Here is a 23,332-nt window from a genome sequence, read left to right as displayed (position 1 = left end):
GGATAGTTTTTGCAAACTTTATCAACTAACACATACTTGCCTAAGGGGTTCGATACTTTAATCACAAACTCAGTAGACTCAATAGACAAATTCTTACTAAACACTAAATTCATACAGATATACAAATGAGTCGATCCAGGATCAATCAATGCAATAACATTAGTGTCATAAAGAGAAAATGTACCAGTGATAACATCTGGTGACGACGCATCTCTGTGGGCACAAATATTGTAAGCTCTAGCAGGTGCTTTGACCTCGGATCCCATAGCATATCTTTTGTCACGCCTCTAGTGGCTGTGTTACTCTTGATGGCCTCCCTCTAGTGGCTGTGTTACTCGGTCTTACATTATGAATCTTATCTTTCTCCACTAATTCAAGGCAATCTCGTATGAAATGATCTTGTGAACCACATTTGAACAAGCCCGGTTATTCATTCTACATTCACTAGGATGTCGTTGTAATAGCCTGTTTTTAGTCAAATCAGAACGATACTTTTGAGACCATAAATTTGATGTCAAAATATTTATTTTATTATTATTTTAATGTCTGTGGCATGATAAAATTATTGTGTGATGATTTCGTTAAGAAATTTTATCATTTGATAAAAAGAACTAAATCGCATAAAGTGTAAAAGTGAAGTTCTATTAGTTAAAGGTGTCAAATAGCTTTGGTTTTTAAATATGGTGGCCTTAAGTGGTAATTAAACCATTTGAATCATGATTGGACATATATGGACACATTTTAAGTGTTTTAAATGGTTTATAATAAAGGTTAATTAAGTAATTTAGAAATTTAAGTTAAAATAAATAAAATAAAAATAAAGTATCATCTTTGTTTCTTCTTCCTTCAACCAAAACTAAGGCTAGGAAATATCATTTTTCATCTCCTTCATTCAGCCATGCAATTATAGCTAATTAAGGTACGATTTTTGTCCCGTTTTTAATGATTTCTATGTTTTGGTGATTGTTGCATCTAATACTAGCTAGCCTAGGGACTAATTTGCAAAATTGTTAAAGATTTTGAATGAAGATTGTATGAAATTACTAAATGTATGAGAAAAGTATGTTTATATATTTTGTAAGTCTGGTAATGCTCCGTAACCTTAGCGTTGAATATGGGTGAGAGGTATTACATTTATTGGTATCAGAGCAATGATTTAGTCGATTCTAGGACTAACATAGCGTGTGTAAGAGTCTAGCTATACATGCCATATTTAACTTGTGATAGTTTGATGAATCCTAACATTATAAACTATGTTTTCGTATAGTAATGGATCCCGAACGAGCTGTAGCAGATGATGTCGGGAGTAATGAGCCAGCTCCTACTCAAGGGACAACGCCTTTTGAATCTAGACCCGTGTCGAGTAGTCATGGAGGTACCTTTCCTTTTCTTTAGTGCTGTCAGGTTAGCTCAGGATTGGAGATCGTCAGAGGCAGCATCATGCTATCAAGCCATCACCCTTGGAATATTGATATATATTAAGCGTGCTCAAGTGAGTGGCATGTATAGGGACTAGGTTTTATTATATATACATTTATGATTAGCAAAATGTATTGGCTTATATTGAGCTATTTGTAATTGTCCAAGAGGTGTATCTTATTTTGATTATGGTGTGTAAACCTATCTATCTATGCTATATCTTTATGCCTATGATGTGATTGTGGTTGTTTGCCATGCTTGGTGGGTATTATGTCATCTGTGTTGGATGCATACTTTATGACCATTCGAGATGGTCATAACCATGAATTAAAATGATGCCATGAAATGTGTCCTTAGTGTGTATAAATATGTGAAGGATTAAAGGTAACATAAAGACTTGGAAAATAGCTTAAGTGTCGGCCATACGGGCTGAGACACGGCCATGTGTCTCAACCATGTGGGGAACACGGCCTTAGCACACGAGCGTCTGGCTTGGCCGTGTGGTTCAATTTGTTTGCTAACATCATAAACAGAGAGTTACACGGCTTGAGGACACAGGCGTGTGACCCTATTTCATGGAAAAATTTTCTAAGTTTTCCCAAAAGTTTTCAAAGTTCTCGATTTAGTGCCGGACCTTTTCTAATGTATGGGCTTCGTAAACCCATATAAGGGATGATATGCTTGTGTATGAATAGTTTTAAAATGAATAAAATTTTATGACCCAGTTTTGCACGTTTGCTGGTGTTGAAGTTCAATAATGCCTCGTACCCTGTTCCGGGCTCAGAATACGGGTAAGGGGTGTTACAAAAAAGACATTGATTCTAATTCAATTTCATTAGAGTAACTTTTTTAGAAAACAAATTTCTATACATAAAATGGATTACATATAAGGCATTGCCCTAATACTTAAGGGCTTGACCTTCTTAAGAAGCCAAGGTAACTCTTGGCCTCGATCTGACTCTGACTCATATTTCGAACTCAGTACGTCTGCCGGATTGATAAGGTTTGTAAATGATCAACCATCTCTCGTACTTGAACCAAAGCTACACCAATGACGTAATCCCTATCCCTGACCTAATCCTGAGATCGATGAAGCTGCTCTTGCCACTGCTCATTATTTGCTTCCAGGAGTTCAATTCGAAGTTCATAGTTTTGTAGCGCGGTTTCGAGTTCTTCTATCTTTCCTCTTAGCTCTTTAATTATGCTCTGACTAACCTTCAACTTGATTACAGAGTTACGACTACGATACTGATGTAGGGATCTTTGTAACTTTGACACTCGAGTTTTTAACCCCGCCTTCTCATTTTGACTTTCTACCAAACTCCCTTCCAGAAAATTTTCTCGCGCTCGAGCATCTTGAAATTTCCTTTCCCATTGACTGGGTCTACTCTTTTCCTCTTTAATTTTTGCTGCCATTGCTCTGACGTTTTTCCCATACCAGCGGTTTTCATTGATCTCCGCAGCTTCTTGTAGTCTGTTTTCAAACTGTCCAAATCCTCTTTAGCCTTACTCTTTCCCTTTCTCAGCTTCTTGGCTTCTAGTTTCTGGACGTCGACATCCAGTCCTAGGTGCATTTTCTCCTCCTCCAATTGCTCTATCCATTTTTCTAGCTCCAAATTCTTTCTCAAAAAATCTTGTTTGATGATCTCTAACTCAGATGGGATCACCTGTAAGTATTCTTCCATTGATCAGGTGTTTTCTTGGTCTGACATAAAGATGTTGTCGTTGATTCTCTGACCCCACCACTAGTCATACTCAGGGGTAGTCATCGGATTGGCTGCAAACCTTTTCATTTTTGAGTTCGGTTCCAGGCGTTCGATATTTCACTAACTTTATTTTTGTAATTATCTCCTTTGTATACAAACTCGCACTGAACTAACCCTTCTGCTGTTGGCATAAACTGTCTTGATCTATACTGCCTTAACGTGAGTAGAGGGGTATACCCGGCAGCCCTCCATATTCCAAGTAGGGGAACCCAATCAAAATCACCACACCGATATAGAATCTCGTCAAGGACCATCCAAGAGGCTCTCCATTTGACGTCTTCATCTTGCAGATTTTGGATTATCCATTTATCTTCTGTAATACCATCCCATCTTTGCGTAGCCACTAAATCTCTTGGCATAGCCACTAACTCTTTCATCGGAGAATAGTCTTTAGAGAAGATTCAATATGAGACCTTTTCCACTTTCCAAAAATTGTTGTGGAACCACGCTAGTAAGAGTTGTGCGCATCCGATGAATCTCCCTTTGCCCACTCTTTGGCTTACGTTCAAGGACCTGAAAGTTTTGGCCAAAATTGCAAGAAAAGTGTGACCTTTTTATCAAGTCAGTGAAATAAATTGGAGACCGTCTCGTCTATATTCCCAAAGCCTTATGGAAGATAAACAAACCGTAAATGCTTAACGCGAAGACATCAACCTTTTCTTCACATCAGGATGTGCTAGGATCAAATCTATCAAATTTCTCAAAGGAATACACTTACTATCACCTTTCTACTTAATTTGGGCTAGAACCCACTGTTCGCTCGTTCCCGTGATGTTCATCAGCTTTTTTAAGAACGTTGGGACATTGGCAGCTCTAGAATAAGCCTTGTTAATTTGAATCTTTAGGTAACGGACCTTTCCAAAAGTAAAACAACTATAAGCAGGGTTCCAATACTGGGCGAGATCTCGGAATAAGTGCTTGTCCACTTTGATATCGAGTAGATAGGGCAAATGTGACACCCCTAAAGTGACCCTAGTCGGAAAGCGGTTTTGGGACCGCTAAACCGAGTCACCAAATTATTTGAATATGATATTTATTGTCTAAAATATGTGAATATGAATGTGTGAAAGTTTTAAGCTCTAATTTAGTCGATTGCATGTGAATTTAGTTAATAGGACTTATGTGAGAATTTTAGAAATGTGTTAGGCAAATGTAAGTGGCCTATTAATGCATGTTATAAGAATGAAGGGTTTGCATGTCAAATAACCATTTAATTTGAGTAGTGGCCGGCCATGTATGGGTCTTAGATGATAATATGAATTTCCTATTAGCATTATGGGTTTTGAAAATAAAATAGTGAATTAAGAATGATAAAAAAATGAGGTGAGTGGGAGGAGAAACCCAAGTTGTCCCCCCTTACTCCCGATTGCCGTGACTAGACAAAGAAAAAGAAAAAAAATGTTCATCCTTGGCCGAAAATTCTAAGGAGGAAGGAAGAAGAAAGGTTGAAGAGTTTCGGCCATGCATGTAACTAGGCTAAGGTATGTTTGATGATGTTCCATGAGATGCATGCATGTTTTAGTTGTTAGCTTGAGTTCTACCTAGCCCATGGTCTAAATCTTGCTATGTGATGGAGATGACACTCGGCCATGGATGCATCATTCTTGCTTGGTGTTGATGTTGTGTTGGTGAGATATCAAGTTATTTTTGTGACCCAAGTTGAGATTTGGATTTTGGAATGAGTAAGGTTTTCGGCTATGGTAATTATAAGGGTGATGGATGTTGTTTCATGCTAAATCTAGATGAACAATGTTAGTGCTTATATCTCGATATTTATGAGTTTCTTTCTTGGTTTTACCTCAAATCCATGAAGTATTTTTAATTGGTGTTGTTAGAGGTTTCGGTCATGGGATTATAAGCTTGTTAGTTTTGATGGATAAATTTATGCCTTGTAAGGGTAAATGGTGTCTTGATGCATTCAGCCATGGTAGGAAGTAGAAGAGAAATATGGTTGTGTTCATGTTATTTGGATGAAAAATGGTAGCAAGGTGAAGTGCAAATGTTAATATTTGATTACTAGTGTATATATGTGTATTAGCCGAGTTTTGAACTTGAAACAAAATGGTATGTAGTCAATACAAGTAACCATATTTGTAGGAAGTGTTAAGCATATAATTGGCCTCAACATAGACATGCATATTCGGTCACATGAGATAGATTGATGTTGCATGTATTCGGTCATAAAGGTGCACATGAGGAAATGTTAGATTAATTGTATTAAATTGCTCAATGTGATTAAAAATGCGTATAACCATTTTGTATTTGAGCTAAAGGTGGCCATATGACCTATCAAACTCCTTGTCATATTCGGCCATAAGCTAGCATAATGAGACTTTAATAAGTTAAATTTGTTTGAATTAGCTCAAGAGCTTAGAGGACCAAAGTTGGATAAAGGAAAGGAAAAAGTGATCGAATAGCCGCCGAAATCATTCGACAACATCCGACGTAAGTTTTAAGTGATTAAACGTTGAGTAATTTCAATCATAATTGGACATAATGAGTTGATTTAAAAAGATATGATGTTGCCATGATATGTTTTAAACTCAAATGGTAAGTTCATAAGTGCTTGGACTTGGAAATTTAAGAGCAAATTGTAATAATTTGCTTAGGACAGCAGCAGTAACGTGATTCTAGAAAATCACCATAAATTGTTGGTGTGGAATTATAGACTGAATAAAATATGTAATCAAACCTTAATTAGTCTAGTTTCTTATAAAAGAGACCTTGTGAGCAAAGAAATTTCCTATAAAGAGATATTTAAAGTTGTGTGAAACAGTGTCAGAATGACTCCGAAATCCCCTGTTCTGTTTTTAGAAAATCATTATAAATTGTACAAAAATGGTTATAAGATAAAATTTATATGCTTAGACTCCTTAATGAGTCTAGTTTCAAATGAACGATCTTTATTTCAAGAAAAAATTCAAAATTTTACTGTTCTGACATGAGTTACAAGTCCGGTAATGCCTCTTACCTATTCTGGCGACGATTACGGGATAGGGGTGTTATATTTTATTGGTATCAGAGCTACGGTTTAGTCGATTCTAGGACTAACGTAGCACGCGTGAGTCTATTTATACATGCCATAAAGTGATAAAATGATAGTGTGATGATTTTTTTTACTATTAAAATGTGTTTGCTGTATTGTAATGAATCGTGATCCCGATCGAGCCGTAGCAAGCTTCTGACTATGAGAATTTGCGATATAACTTCACTTAGATATGCCTAAATTATTAAGTTGATCAGGTACGTATCATGTACTCGTATTTGAATTTCGATTTGGATTGAATTATAAGGGTATAAGTGATGCAATTTTGAAAGAGTGTTATGACTATAAATGTGATTTTTGTATGTGGCTATGGAACTGGAAGTTGAATGGTCGATAAGAATGTTGTGTTTGTATTCAAGTAATGTAAATGATATACTAATGTGTATTGCCATATGTGTATATGTACATGAGAATTGAGAGTGATATATCCGGGCTAAGTCCCGAAGAGCATTCGTGCTAGTGATATATCCGGGCTAAGTCCCGAAGAGCATTCGTGCTAGTGATATATCCGGGCTAAGTCCCGAAGAGCATTCGTGCTAGTGATATATCCGGGCTAAGTCCTGAAGAGCATTCGTGCTAGTGATGTATCCGGGCTAAGTTCCGAAGAGCATTCGTGCTGGTGTTATATCCGGGCTAGGTCCCAAAGAGCAATCATGCTGGTGACGTATATTCGGGCCTTCGTGCCTAGTAGGCTTCGTGCCGGTAATTTGAGCAAAGTTTAAGTGTTCATTACTATACGAATTCAAACTTAAATGAGATGATATGTTTAAAAGTGTACATACATGATGTTTATAGACTTGGTTAAGTCATTTCAATGTGTAATAATGAATGAATAAGAGCACTATGTGTGTGAATGATTAGAGGCACTGTGTGTGTGCGAATTCCTTTGACCGAGCACTATGAGTGCGAGATCGGTCAGTGGGCACTAAGTGTGTGAAGTGGAATTCATGTAAGACCTCATCTGGGACGAAGGCATTGATTTGAGATAGTGTGTAAGACCATATCTAGGATATGGAATTGTAAGAGCTATTTGTGCTTAATGAGTATCCGTAATGATTTCGAATGATTCAACGGGTATATTTAAGATGGTAAATAAAGTAAGATCAGAATAAGTGATACAGGTATGTACGAAAGGTATGTGAAAATCAAATGAAAGTAAAAATTTGTGAGTTCATATTATATTATGTTATGTATACTAAATAAGTGAATACGTAAAAAGATGGTGGATATGTTGTTAAGAAATGAATTCATGTTATAAATGTGTTACGGATGTAGTCTATGGAATGCTTGGTATACGAAGTCATATGTGCTATTGCTAAATGACCCCTATTTTTTTTGTTAATCATATTCACGAAATTATTTCGATTAAGTTCGACATTTGAAAGTCTGTAAGAATTTTTGATGAATGCTGATAATTTTGGATATATGGGTTATGTGCTAAAATAAATCCCATGCCAATATACTATATGAGGCTTTATGCCAAATCGATTGTATATGGGTATCGTTAACGGTGATTGAATGTGCTAAATGAATTCAATGTTCAGGTATGTGGAAGTTGATTTTCTGTTGGTTAAGTTGAATAGTGAGATATGATGGAGTTATAAAGGATATTTGTTGGGATGTTTGAGTATATGTGTATTTTCGGTCAGGTTACAGCTTATACATGAATAAAAATGTGAATTACGAATATGTGGGTTAATGATATGAATTATACATGTTAATATGTGATTTATATGTGTTTGAAAAATGCATTTGTGAATTAAATCAAGTGATTATTGCTTACGAAATCAAGGAAATGAGATATATGTGCATACTTGTAGAAATGTTTATGTATTTGTTTTAAGATAAGAAAATGATTTTATAGATCGATGCAAAATCAATAATGAATTATAATTGCTATCGATGAGCTAATGTTTATATGAATATAATTCAATAAGAGGACGTTATCCTAAACTATGCATCGGTAGAAATTTTCGGGGACGAAAATCCCTAAAGGGGGGAGAGTTGTGACACCCCTAAAGTGACCCTAGTCGGAAAGTGGTTTCGGGACCGCTAAACCGAGTCACCAAATTATTTGAATATGATATTTATTGTCTAAAATATGTGAATATGAATGTGTGAAAGTTTTAAGCTCCGATTTAGTCGATTGCATGTGAATTTAGTTAATAGGACTTATGTGAGAATTTTAGAAATGTGCTAGGCAAATGTAAGTGGCCTATTAATGCATGTTATAAGAATGAAGGGTTTGCATGTCAAATAACCATTTAATTTGAGTAGTGGCCGGCCATGTATGGGTCTTAGATGATAATATGAATTTCCTCTTAGCATTATGGGTTTAGAAAATAAAATAGTGAATTAAGAATGATAAAAAAATGAGGTGAATGGGAGGAGAAACCCAAGTTGTCCCCCCTTACTCCCCATTGCCGTGACTAGACAAAGAAAAAGAAAAAAAATGTTCATCCTTGGCCGAAAATTCTAAGGAGGAAGGAAGAAGAAAGGTTGAAGAGGTTCGGCCATGCATGTAACTAGGCTAAGGTATGTTTGATGATGTTCCATGAGATGCATGCATGTTTTAGTTGTTAGCTTGAGTTCTACCTAGCCCATGGTCTAAATCTTGCTACGTGATGGAGATGACACTCGGCCATGGATGCATCATTCTTGCTTGGTGTTGATGTTGTGTTGGTGAGATATCAAGTTATTTTTGTGACCCAAGTTGAGATTTGGATTTTGGAATGAGTAAGGTTTTCGGCTATGGTAATTATAAGGGTGATGGATGTTGTTTCATGCTAAATCTAGATGAACAATGTTAGTGCTTATATCTCGATATTTATGAGTTTCTTTCTTGGTTTTACCTCAAACCCATGAAGTATTTTTAATTGGTGTTGTTAGAGGTTTCGGTCATGGGATTATAAGCTTGTTAGTTTTGATGGTGAAATTTATGCCTTGTAAGGGTTAATGGTGTCTTGATGCATTCGGCCATGGTAGGAAGTAGAAGAGAAATATGGTTGTGTTCATGTTATTTGGATGAAAAATGGTAGCAAGGTGAAGTGCAAATGTTAATATTTGATTACTAGTGTATATATTTGTATTAGCCGAGTTTTGAACTTGAAACAAAATGGTATGTAGTCAATACAAGTAACCATATTTGTAGGAAGTGTTAAGCATATAATTGGCCTCAACATAGACATGCATATTCGGTCACATGAGATAGATTGATGTTGCATGTATTCGGTCATAAAGGTGCACATGAGGAAATGTTAGATTAATTGTATTAAATTGCTCAATGTGATTAAAAATGCGTATGACCATTTTGTATTTGAGCTAAAGGTGGCCATATGACCTATCAAACTCCTTGTCATATTCGGCCATAAGCTAGCATAATGAGACTTTAATAAGTTAAATTTGTTTGAATTAGCTCAAGAGCTTAGAGGACCAAAGTTGGATAAAGGAAAGGAAAAAGTGATCGAATAGCCGCCGAAATCGTTCGACAACATCCGACGTAAGTTTTAAGTGATTAAACGTTGAGTAATTTCAATCATAATAGGACATAATGAGTTGATTTAATAAGATATGATGTGGCCATGATATGTTTTAAACTCAAATGGTAAGTTCATAAGTGCTTGGACTTGGAAATTTAAGAGCAAATTGTAATAATTTGCTTAGGACAGCAACAGTAACGTGATTCTAGAAAATCACCATAAATTGTTGGTGTGGAATTATAGACTGAATAAAATATGTAATCAAACCTTAATTAGTCTAGTTTCTTATAAAAGAGACCTTGTGAGCAAAGAAATTTCCTATAAAGAGATATTTAAAGTTGTGTGAGACGGTGTCAGAATGACTCCGAAATCCCCTGTTCTGTTTTTAGAAAATCATTATAAATTGTACAAAAATGGTTATAAGATAAAATTTATATGCTTAGACTCCTTAATGAGTCAGTGTCAAATGAACGATCTTTATTTCAAGAAAAAGTTCAAAATTTTACTGTTCTGACATGAGTTACAAGTCCGGTAATGCCCCATACCTATTCTGGCGACGGTTACGGGATAGGGGTGTTACAGCAAATCACCATAATTATAGTAGAATAGTTGCTTGATCTTGTCATCCCATTGATTGCATATTTCTTTCATCTCTTGAAGATTATTTTGGGTTACGCTGATACGAGTAAAATCCCATAACTCTGACACGTAGCCTTCTGTAAGGCTATCACCCTTCTCTTGTTGTGTTGTCTCGTCCCATATCTTGACGATCGTATTATCCTCTACTTTATCAAGAAACCCTTTTTACATGACAAGTTATCTATTTAGCAACCGAATGTGAATCAAAACCTTTTTTGTGATGAAAATGCCATGTAATTACAATAAAAGTAAAAGAAAACAAGTCAGTACTTCATACACAGTTTAAAGCAAGTGAAGAACAATAAGTAAAGCACCTATTCGGGTAACCACTAGGGTTTGGTATGGCTCTACCTAAGGTGGGCTCTTAAGGCTCGCTATATGGGGTTCGGTTCTAAAGTAAAGGTACCTGAACCATCAGATTCCTTGATCCTCACCCATTATAGGCTCATATGGACCTAGTTCACTTCAGGGGAATACATTTCCCTATGGCTATACGGAGATAAAAATCTCACGAAGACATAGGTATGGATGTATTCCGAAAGCGATTCACTATCCTATACGGAGGTGAAGACCTCACGAAGGAATTGCTTCTCACTCCCACTTAAAAGGGTAAAATCGACCGATTATGCCGTGCAATGTGCATAAATATATCAAAAACTCAACCCAATAAAGCAAATATAAACCAAAATGATGAAAATCACAACCAAGACAGATGAAATGCAATGAAAGTATCATAAATTTAAACCAAGATTTCAATTTTCGAAAAAAAGAAAAAAAGTAACTCATGGCTTAACTCTCTTATTTTGGTTCCCCAGTGGAGTCGCTAATCTGTTGAAACCATTTTTTTTTGTAAAAGGGTCGACTTTTTATTTTGAAAACGAAAATGAAAAATGGGAGTCGCTACCAATCATTTTTTATGAGGTGTAATCGGATCACCTCGTAATTTGATCACCTCGTTTGATTTATTAAAACGATGATTTTGGTTTATGAAATTCATAAAATTGGGTTCGGGATTCGGTTACATACGAGGAAGGATTAGCACCCTCGGACCGCCCAAAATTGGTACCTAGTGGATTAATTAATGTCTTAGCGTCGAGAATTGAGAATTTGAAATGATTTTAAAAATATGATCCTTTGTTAAAATTTTATTTAATTGAATTTTTTTTATGAAAAAAGAAGGCATATTTCAGGTTAATTGAGAAAAAAATGATTATGTCTCGTAAGTTAAGATACAATGTCTTAAAGTCCCGGTATGTGAATAAATGCCGAAAGTTTTATTTTGGAAGATACTTGATTGTCTCTATTTTAGAAAGAAATCATATTCCATAAGTTAGAACACGATCTTTTCTTAATTCCTGAGAATATTTAAAATTTGTTGTAACACCCCCTAACCCTTTTTCGGCATCGGAATAGGATTACAAAACATTACTGGTCACTACAATTTATAACACAAATCAAATAAAATTAATATAACACAAATCAAATAAAATTAATCATTATATAATTCAGTAATTTATTTATTAAACCCTTTTATGGACATTCAGGGCCCAATTAAGATATTAAAAATAAATCGGAACCCAGTCAGAAGCTTATAAATTTTTTTCGTAAAATTTCCAAAATTTTCTTTGATGAACAGTACCACACACCCGTGTTATAACACCCCATACCCGTATCCTACGTCGGGACGAAGTACAAGGCATTACCTAACTTAAACTCGTGCTTACGACCAATTCCAAGTCTTTGAGACTTGAAAAAATTTAAAACTTTCTCAAGCTTATCAACACATCCTTAATATAGGCCTACGAGGCCCAAAACACACATCGGAAATCATTCGAAAACAACTCGGGTTCTTTAGTCAACTTTAGGAAAATGACACTTCACAAAGGAACACACGCCCGTGTGGGAGGGGCAACATGCCCATGTCCGACACCCGTGTGGAATTAATTCCAATTTCATACCTACAGGGGTTTTCACACGGCCTGGCACACGCCCGTGCCCCTGGCCTGTGTCCTTCACATGGCCACGACACGCCTGTGTCCTAGCCTGTATGCAAAAACATGGACATTCTATTTCTGCATTTCCTGAGGGTCACATGGCCAAGGCATATGCCCATGTGCTAGGCCGTGCCCTTTCACACGGCTGAGACACACGGTCGTGTCTCTGCCCGTGTGTTTACTATCATGCATATTAACTTGCAAAATTTACGTTCAAGGGACACACGGCTGGACAACATGCCCATGGAGACACACGCCTGTGTGTCTACCCGTGTGGACATATAAGGCTATTTACCAAGCCTATTTGACACCCTTACTTACACAACCTGCACAATAGCAACCACAATCAAGATAAGACTATCCCATGCAACCAAATATGCCATAATAAACAACATTCCATTTTTGCATTTTACTCATCTATGAAAACAACATCTTTGCATATAAATCAAAATGAATATTAGCCATCATTCAAGGTTTAAGACAAAATGAAGGATTCCCAACCCAAGCCAACACATTTGGCCAGTTTTCAGTGACACAAAAATAGCAAAGTTTAAGCCCTATACATGCCATATTCAAAAATATAAATCAAACTATACCAAAAGCTTTGATTGATAGTGTGATCGATATCTCTGATTTCTGTTGATCCTTGAGCTAGATAGGCGGCATTATAAGAAAAAGGAAAGGAGAGGGAGTAAGCATAAAGTTTAGTAAGTTGCATATAGATAAATATACAACAACAATTTTACAATTCATTAACATACTCATAACACAAAAGTAGGCGTAAGCATAACTTACTCATCACTATCCATATAAATCTCATAGCATATATCCAGCTTATATCTCATACATTTCAAGTAGGTACCTGTACCACTCACAACACGATTATACCATGCTCATTAACTTAAAGTCATGATACTCATTGTTGAATCATTCAGAACACTACCGAATATTCATTCAGCCTCAAACGTGGGTAAGGTGTCGATCCCATGTCCCAGACACGGTCTTACACTAACTCATATCTCATGTCGATGCCATGTCCTAGACATCTCTTACACAAGCTTACTTCTCGAGGTCGATGCATGTCCCAGACATGTCTTACACTAGCACCCATCTAAATACCGATGCCATGTTCCAGACATGGTCTTACACTGGCTCTCATAATGTGGTTGATGAACATCCCAGGCATGTCTTATCCTAGCCCACAATAACCTATGTGTCATGGCATGAATATCCGATATATTTCCTAGGTTAGAACAGGAACTCTACTATCTCTATTATCATCTTACTTTCTCGATTTCAAAATCAAGCAATTCATGCTATATTAATTCAAATACAATTCAACACATACATAAGCAATGTAGTTGTATTATTTACATACAACTTACCTCGGATTACAAAATGTGGTGACTAGTCGATTTAGTCGATTTGCTTGGCTTTCCCCCGGTCTAGTTTTAGATTTGATATTTCTTGATCTATAATAGCAATATAAACTTATTTAGTCACTTTATCATTCTAGGCACTCTACAATTCATAATTGGGCAAAATGACCAATTTACCCCTAGACTTTTGCAAAATAACCATTTTACCCCTAAGTCTGAAAATCAATTTCTATCAAATTTCTTCACATCTTAAGCCTAGCCAAACCCTTTTTACTCTTATAGCAACTCCAAATTCTCACTATTTCACATATTTAACATCTATTTTACAACTTGTGCAAAATGGTCCTTTTAGGTGTTTTCATGCTAACACCTTTCACAAAAGTTGTTTATAAGACACCCAAGACTCATTTTCTTCCATAAAAACTCAACAAACATCACAAATCCTTTCATGGTAAAATCGAGACTCTTATTCATTTTGCAAAATAGTACCCTCGTTTGAAAGCTTAGGCTTTAAGGGTCTCAAAAATGCAAAAATCATCAACAAAGGGTATAAAAATCACGTACTTATGAGGATTACAAGTTGCTAAAATTTCAAGCTTCAAAACGCTTCTCTTGGCTGATATTTTTGGTTAGGAAGAAAGAATAAGTGAAAAAAAATGAAGGCTAGACACTTAGGGTTTTATTTTATCACCTAATATGACATCACTTACCTAACATTTTGACCATTCACTTTTCTTTGTTTCATAGTTGGCCAAGCTCTTTTAAAAGGGCCTAATTGCCCTTTAAAGACCCCCAAATTTTATTCTCTAGCTATTTGTCATCTTTAGCCATCAATTTAGGGCTTTTGCCTTTTATGCGATTTAATTCTTTCCCGCAATTGGACTTGCAAACGTCAAAATTAACTCATCAAATCTTTCATACACTAATATGAACATGCCATGACTCCAAAATAATAATAAAATAATTTATTCAACTTCGGGTTTGTGGTCTAGAGACCACTATTCTGATTAGGCCCTAAATCGGGCTGTTACACGTATGGTTTGGGCACGCCCGTGTTGTCACCCCATGTGACTGACACGGCTTGGACACACTTGTGTCCTATACCCGTGTACTCCTCTAACTTTTTGGTCAAGAAAAAACTAGTTTCACACAGCCAAGACAGAAGCTCGTGTGCTTAGCTCGTGTAAAATTATTTTCAATTCGAACCTAGTGCAGTTTTCACATGGCCAAACACATGCCTACGTATAAGCCGTCTGTCCCACATTGTCTGATCACATGCTCGTGTGCCAGGCCATGTGGACTCAAAATGAACCTTATAACTCAAGTTTACGATCGTGCAAGCCTTGAATAACAAGTAACTTAAAAACCCAATCTTTCAACCAATCTAAAACATGATTAAACACATCTAATACACATTAAATATCTAGGATAACGATCTAACTCATATATTTTCAATAACTATTTAACATAGAATTTCCAAACATTATTCTTAAATATCATCCAAATCCATTCAAAATAAACTATATAAAGACTATATTATAAACATAAATTTTGCTATATAAATTAACCATTATCGTTTTTACACTAGTAGCATTCATATTCAAAATAACTTCAAAAGAAAACCTAGGTACATGCCATTTCTTAAAATAAAATACATCACCAAGTATTTGAGTTCGGGAGTTGGCTTGGATGCTGAGTTGTTAATTGCTTCCATACCTAACCTGCATATGGAAATAAACCGTACGCTGAGTATTCACTCAGTGGTATTTCTCTAAATCAATACTTAAACAATTATTAATACAGAATACATTTAAGCTACTAATTTCAAATCTCATAGCACTAATTATATTCAAAGTTCTTTCTCAATGAAATGTTTGATTTAATTTAATACCAATCAATAACAGTTTAATTCCAGTACAGTATCATAGTCATTCAGTTGTCCAGTACGGTAATTTACCCTATTAACATAACTCGAACCTTGATGGATACACGGATCCAACCAACACACCAGTACGTCACATTGTGTCTCATCGGCTTTGCTGAAGTAAACAGTAGCAGTATGGTACATAGTACCTCATCGGATAAAACTGAAGTAACATAAGGTATTTATTTCATATTTTTAAATTTTCAAATAACATTCAATATACATTTCATTTCAAATTCTCACAATTAAATTAAATTTAATAGAAATACTTACCTCTATACCACTTACCATATTTATATAATAAATGCAATAATAAGTATTAAGTTTGGTTTACAGAAGTACAAACTGTAAATTTTCAAATTACTCTTCATTAAACTTTTATTTTCCTTTCTTTGTCGATGTCTCCAGTTCTGCGTTAGCTACGAAAAATAAACAAGTTATACTATTAATACAATATCAATTCACAATAAATAATTGAATTTCTATTCAATTCAAACCTCAATTTCAATTTAATCCTAATTAACTTTTTACTTTTATCACTTGATTCATACTTTATCTTTATTCAATTTCCTATCATACTCACCTTAACCATTAAATATTCATGATAAAACCCTAGTCTCAAGTTTCTTTCAATCTAATCCCTCAAACATAAAACTTATAGCTTCTTTTACAATTCAATCCCTTAATCAATTCTAACTTGAAATTTATTCAATTAAATACCTAATTCAACAATTTGTTCAACATAACCCATGTCTAAAATCATCTAACTTTTAAAATTTCCACTTATATCAAATAATATTTGTCTCTAGGACTCCAAAAACATCAAAATCATAAAGAAAGGGACATAATTGACTTACTAAATTATGCTTCAAGCTTTAAAACCCTAAATTTCCCTTTTCTTTTTCTTTCCCAATTTTCGTTCCAACTATCTGTTTCTTTTTCTTTGTTCTTTGTTCTTTTCTTTTATTTTATTTATTTTATACCTTAATTAATTAATAATTAATATAATAAAATATTATGTATAAAATATCTTATACTTAAAATATAAGTAAATACATATATATATTACATTTGTTTAAATACAATTATTACAAATGTATTAATTTTATACCACACATTTTTCCCCATTTGGTTTATTTACTAATTTAGTTCCTTCACTTTTCTTTAATCAATAATTAGACTTTTACACTATATTCAATCTAGTCCTTACACTAAACTAACCTTAATTCAAGCTAATTTACTTAACTAAAATCTAATTAATCACTCAACTAACATTCGTAAATATTTCTAATAAATATTTACGAACCCAATTTTCTAAAATAATAAGCCAAAAACACGATTTCCAATACCCATAAATTTTGGGTCATTACATTCGTGCTTTAAAAACGATATTTATTCAGATTCATTGAGAAAATTGAAACCCCGTAAGTTAGGGAACGACTTTCGAATTCCAAAATACGAAAGATTGCTTATTTTAAAAGAACAAAATTTTATGTATTTGGCAAAGATTAATGTTTCTCAAATTTGTAATAAAAATGTAAAAACAATCACGGTGCTAATATGCATAACAAAATAATAATAAGTTCATTAATGTAAATGACAATACGAAGGATAAAAATAAAATAAAATGAAAAAAGCTAAACATAAAAGCAAAATAATAAGTAAAACAATAAATTTGAAACTAAAAAAAGCTAATATTAATGTAATAGTCCGGTTTAGACCCTAATCGAAATAGTAGTTTCGGGACCACAAATCCAAGTCAGAGAAATGTTTAAATATTATTTTCTGTGTTTATGATGTGTGAATTACCATGTGTGAAAGTCTCGTATGAAAATTTGAATGTTTTTGTGCTTAATTTAATAAAAAGGACCTAATCGAGTAAAATGTAAAAGCTGTGTGCTAGATGTTAAAAGTGCCAATTGATTTGGCTTTATTTATGAGAGGTCCTTAAGTGGTGTTTATGCCATTTACATGGTTAATGGACATATATGGCCTTATTACAAATGATTTTTATATGTATTAATAAAGGGAAAATTTGGTATTTGATTAAGAATATAAGTTAAATAAAACAAAGCTTATAATAAACTCATTTTCTCATGTTCATCAATCGAAAATCACACATAAAAGAAAAGAAAAGGATAACTAGGGTTTGGCCATTGAATTTCTTGATTAAGGTATGGATTTTGTTCGGTTTTTGATTATTTCTACGTTTTTGTAATCGTTGCTTCGTATATTATCAAACCCATGCCTCAATTTTTTTATTTTGCTGATAATTTTGAAATATTCCATGGATGAATTCATGAGCTTTGTGATGTTAAATGTTGAAATATGAAAGCCTGATGTTGGGTTTACATTGCGCTCAACGCATTTCACATCCTCGGTGATCTTCGCCTTTTCCACTAACACAACAAAATATCGCTCCCTCTAAGGAGCTATCAAGACTCGGAGATCACCTTGAGACCGTCCTCAAAATACACACAGCGCTAATACTCAATTGCTACCATGCCTCGCGCATAGTGGCTTAATCGTAAAAATTCCGCTTCATATTCAGCCATGGACTTATCTCGCTAGGTCAGATTCAAAAACTCCCTCCTACAGGTATGCACATAGCTAGCGCCCACATATTTCCCTTGGAATGCATTCTTGAAAAACTCCCAAGTCAATCGATCGAGCTGAGTACCCTCTTTCATAGGAAGCTACCACTAATAGGCTTCATCTCTCAACAACGACAATGCACCTTTTAGTTTTTGCTCCAGGGTGCAGTTGAGGTCATCCATTATCCTCTCTGTGGCCTCTATCCAATATTCAGCCACATTAGGGGCAACTCTAGTGATACCCCTAAAGATCTCAGCCCCATTAGACCTGAGTTGTTTTGTAATTGACCCACGACCCACAATACCAGTGTTGGGCCCAACGACCCTTTTTAGAATTTGCAGCATAGCTTGGGACAATGCATCATCCTCAGCTACCCGATCATGTGACCTAGTTTCAGTCACAGGTGAAGCCGGTGCCTCTCTTGCCTCAATGTTAAGCATATGGCCTGATGCCAAAGACCTAGCCCGAGCACCCCCACAGCCTCCGCCGCGGCCTCTCGTACCCCTTCCACGAGTACCTCTAGTGCTCATATCAATTTGCTTATTATCTGTAATAACAGTTTTATACATCAGTTTTACAGTTCTAGTGTTTATTAATGGATGTTTTATGAAAAGTTAACATCAATAATCCAGATTTGTTTTGCTTTCGCTGATCGTAGTCTGACTACAGTTTTAAGTCACCCTAATAAAGGTTTCAATACAGTCTATGATCTACGGTAATCTCAGTGTTTCAATTAAATCAAGCAGTAGTTTTAGAGAACTTACAAAATTGGCGTCGAAGACTCAGTAGACCACACATTAAGAAATAGCACCTCAAAAATATTTTTCTGTCATTTAAAACAATTCTTTTGATATTTAAATTTTTAAGAAAAACCCAAATCCACAGCCAAGTTTTACAACTTGGCTCTGATACCACTAAATGTAACACCCCAAACCCGGCCTAGATGTTGTGGTCGATCTGTGATGTCACATAGGAGTGTGTTTTGAAAAGCGTAATTTTAATAGAAAAGTCTGTTCTGTGTTGAAACCTCATTTGTGATCTTTATGAGAAGCCAACTTATTATTCCTTAGTTAAGTTACAGGTTTGTCTAGCAAAACATGTTTCAAACTAAGTCATTATTACAGCTTAAAAACCTTGTTCATTGCGGTAGCTTTTAAAAAAATTATGTGGTATGGTAGTTGAAAATCATTTACCTTTTGAAAACCCGTGTCCTATTGCTAATAGATTTAAATCAATTTAAATAAATCCACAAATAAAAATAAAAACTTAAAACGGCCTTATTACATAAAATTTACCCAAGAAAACTGCTTTAACTAGAAATCGAATATGAAAATCATTAACAGTGGTGTGGCCATCTCCAAGTCCCTCGCAGCACCGATCCGCCTAAGGATTACCTGCACAGATAAGTAGAAGTGTGAGTTTATGAAAACTCAGTGTGTAATCCTTAGTTATCAAGCAGTAAATCATGCAGTGCAACCAGTCTGGGCCTAAGCCCTTAACAGTAGCAAAATCAGTGTGGGCCTTAGCCCGCTACAGTAGCAGTATCAGTATGGGCCTTAGCCCAATTCAGTACAGTATCAGAAATGCATATAGAGATCCTACCCATCCATCCTCCACACTATACTCCGTCCAGCCCTACACTCCATGTGGGGATAAAATTGACCCACCCATCCCTATACTCCAAACTATGGTACCAGTCTTGGCACAACAGTATTTGCAGCAGAGCTGCCAGTATAGGCTTATAGCCTTTCGGTACTCTTCCTCCAATATCATATATCCCACCCCATACAATGCAGCATAATATAAATGTTCATACAATAAAGATGCCATGCTCAACAGTCATACAACATACAGGGGCATGTCCGTCATTTACCTCATAGGGTATAATAGTCATGATATAAATTAGGGTCTAGGTGTACTTACTGACCCAACAGTAGGTCCACAGTTATCTTGCGCGACCCATGCAACCTTAATAGTCAAACAATGATATTGGGCCTAAAGCCATAATACAACCCATGTAGGCCCACTTAGTCATGTGGGCCATTAAGCTCAATAATGGCTTTGGCCGTGTGAACGACACAGCCTGGCCTATTATACACCACTCTTCCATGTGATCTACCCGTGTGGGGCCCACACGGCCTATTCTGGCCCAATGTGGCCCAAAATGACCTAAGTCCACAAAATCGCTCGTGGTGGTCTGTACAGTCACATGCTTGCATTTATGGGTTTAGATGACCACACTGGCGAATGTACGCCCGCGTGGTATCAATGGTAATAGTTTTTTGGCTTTTTCCTTTTAACGATTTAGGTAGTGTGATTACACACCTTGCTTGCGGGTAGTGCCAATAATCCACGAGCAGCACAACCTACATTCATTAAGTATTTCCATTAGTCAATAAGGTTAATCCCCCTCTTTTAACTCTATACCTAAAATAATAGTCAATATTAAAGCATTTAAAGTATGGTACATGTTGCATTACTTGGAAATGAACTTACCTCAGTACAAAATGATAAAAACGAGCCTAATCCTCGTAAACTTTGTTTTTCCCCGATTAAGACCTAAATCACGGTTTTCTTGATTTATAATGCCAAATTCAACTTGTTCAATACATACATTGCTCATATAAACCCATAACACATACTTTGGTAAAATTACCTTTTTACCCTTAACTTTTCACTTATTTACACTTTAGTCCCTAGGCTCGTAAAATGAAATGCATGAAATTTCTTGGTTACCCAAGCCTAGCCGATTCATATTCTAACTCATATCATCCCATATTTTCCTTTATTTCACATTTCTACTACTCATTTTTACACCTTTTACAAACAAGTCCTTTTTAGGTGTTTTCACTAAAAATCACTTAGCAAAAGATATTTATCACACATCAAACATTCATATTCCTCCATTAAACATCAAAATACAACCATATCACTCATGGGTCAAATTTCATACATGAACCCTAGCTTAAAATAATGGTAGAAATAGCTAGATCAGTTGATGACAACTTAAAAAATGTAAAGAACATTAAAGATGGGACTTGGGAGCACTTACAATCAAGCTTGAAAATGTTCAAAACCCTAGCTATGGAGACTTCCCCAAATTTTGGCACCCTTAGAGAAGATGGACATCATTTTTTCTTGATTTTTCCCTTTTTTATTCTTTTATTTACCAAATGAAAAAAATGACCTTAAGGCCTTTCTTTCAAATTTTTTCTATTCATGCCCATTTTTGTCCAAAATTTTATAACTTGGTCAAATTTCTATTTAAGGGCCTCTAATTAAAAATCCAATGCAACTTCATGCTTGATGCTTCTAGAACACAAGTTTTACAAATTATTCAATTTAGTCCCTAAAGTCAAATTGGACACTTTAAGCATAGAATTTCTTCATGAAAATTTCACACAAACATGCAATCATATCATGGATCATCAAATAATCATAAAATAATTATTTCTATTTTGGATTTGTGGTATTAAAACCACTATTCCGACTAAACCCTAATTCGGGATGTCACACGTGTGATCCACCCGTGTGTCCCCTGTACCCTAATTAGGTAAAATAGAATGTCCAGTAGTAAACACACAGGTAGAGACACGACCATGTGTCTCAGCTATATGAGGGACACTGCCTTAGGACATGGGCGTGTGCCCTGGCCACGTGAAGTTTGCACCTAATTTTTGGAATTTAATTCATCACATGGCCTAAGCACACAGGTGTATGACTTGGCCGTGTGACCCTATTTTGTTGATGACATCATAAACAAAGAGTTACACAGGCTGAGGACACAGGCATGTCCCAAGCCATACGAGCGTGTGTGACTACATGGCCAACCCACATGGGTTTGTTACTCTCCAAAATAAGAAATTTTTTTAAATGTTGTATAAGTTCTGAAAGTTCTCGGTTTAGTCCCGAACCACAGCCAATGTATGTTTTGGGCCTCATTTGCCCATATAAGGAACGATATGTATGTTAATAAATGGTTTTAATTTGGGAAAAATTTTATGGCTTGGTTTTGTATAATGGTTTATGTTTGAGTCCGGTAATGCCTCGGACCCTGTCCTGGTGTCGGATAAGGGTAAGAGATGTTACAACTTTCAAATAGTCGCGAATTACTTTCACTTTCTTTTTGATTTCTTTAATAAAATAAACTTTTTGAATCTATTTCTCGCTAAGCTTAGTCCAATACAATGGAGTTCAGCATTTGCGACCATACAAAGCTTCAAACGATGCCATCTTTATGCTCAATTGAAAGCTATTATTATATGCAAATTCAACCAGCGGTAAATATTTCTCCCAGTTTCCTTCGAATTCTAAAACACAACATCTGACCATATCTTCGAGAACCTGAATTACTCTCTCAGACTGTCTATCAGTTTGCGGATGAAAAGCTATACTGAAATTCAACTTTGTACCTAAAGCTTCTTGTAATTTCTTCCAAAACCGCAACATAAACCTTAGATCTCTATCTGAAATAATCGAAATTGGTACACCGTGCAATCTCACAATCTCAGATATGTACAATTTAGCCAATTTATCAAGTGAATAGTCTGTACATACCAGAATGAAATGTACAGATTTCGTTAGTCGATCAACAACAACCCAAATTGCATCTTTCTTTTTCGGAGACAGGGGCAATCCCAATACGAAATCCATCTTCACTCTATTCCATTTCTACTCATGTATCATCACAGGCTGAAGCAAACCTGAAGGCACTCGATGCTCAGCTTTTACTTGTTGACAAACTAAACATCTCGACACAAACTCTGAAATGTCTCGTTTCATACTTGACCACCAAAATATCTGTTTCATGTTATTGTACATTTTAGTGCTTCCCAGATGTACAGATAAACAACCACTATGCGCTTCGTTTAAAATCTTCTGAATAGGCTGAAGATTTCTCGGTACACAGATTCTATTTCGGAACATTAAACAATTTTCAGCTCTGATTTGGTACTCTGAATCACTAGTCGACACACTTTTCACTCTTTTAGCATGCAAATTACTATCACATTTTTTAGCTTCATAAATTTGCTAAAGAAATAACGGTCTCGCTTTCAACTCAACTACAATCGAACCTTCATCAGACAAAGC

The sequence above is a fragment of the Gossypium hirsutum genome, chromosome A10 (genome assembly GCF_007990345.1).
Source record: "Gossypium hirsutum isolate 1008001.06 chromosome A10, Gossypium_hirsutum_v2.1, whole genome shotgun sequence".
Taxonomy (NCBI): domain Eukaryota; kingdom Viridiplantae; phylum Streptophyta; class Magnoliopsida; order Malvales; family Malvaceae; genus Gossypium; species Gossypium hirsutum.
The sequence above is the reverse complement of the archived record's forward strand: the minus strand, read 5'-3'. Positions refer to the sequence as shown.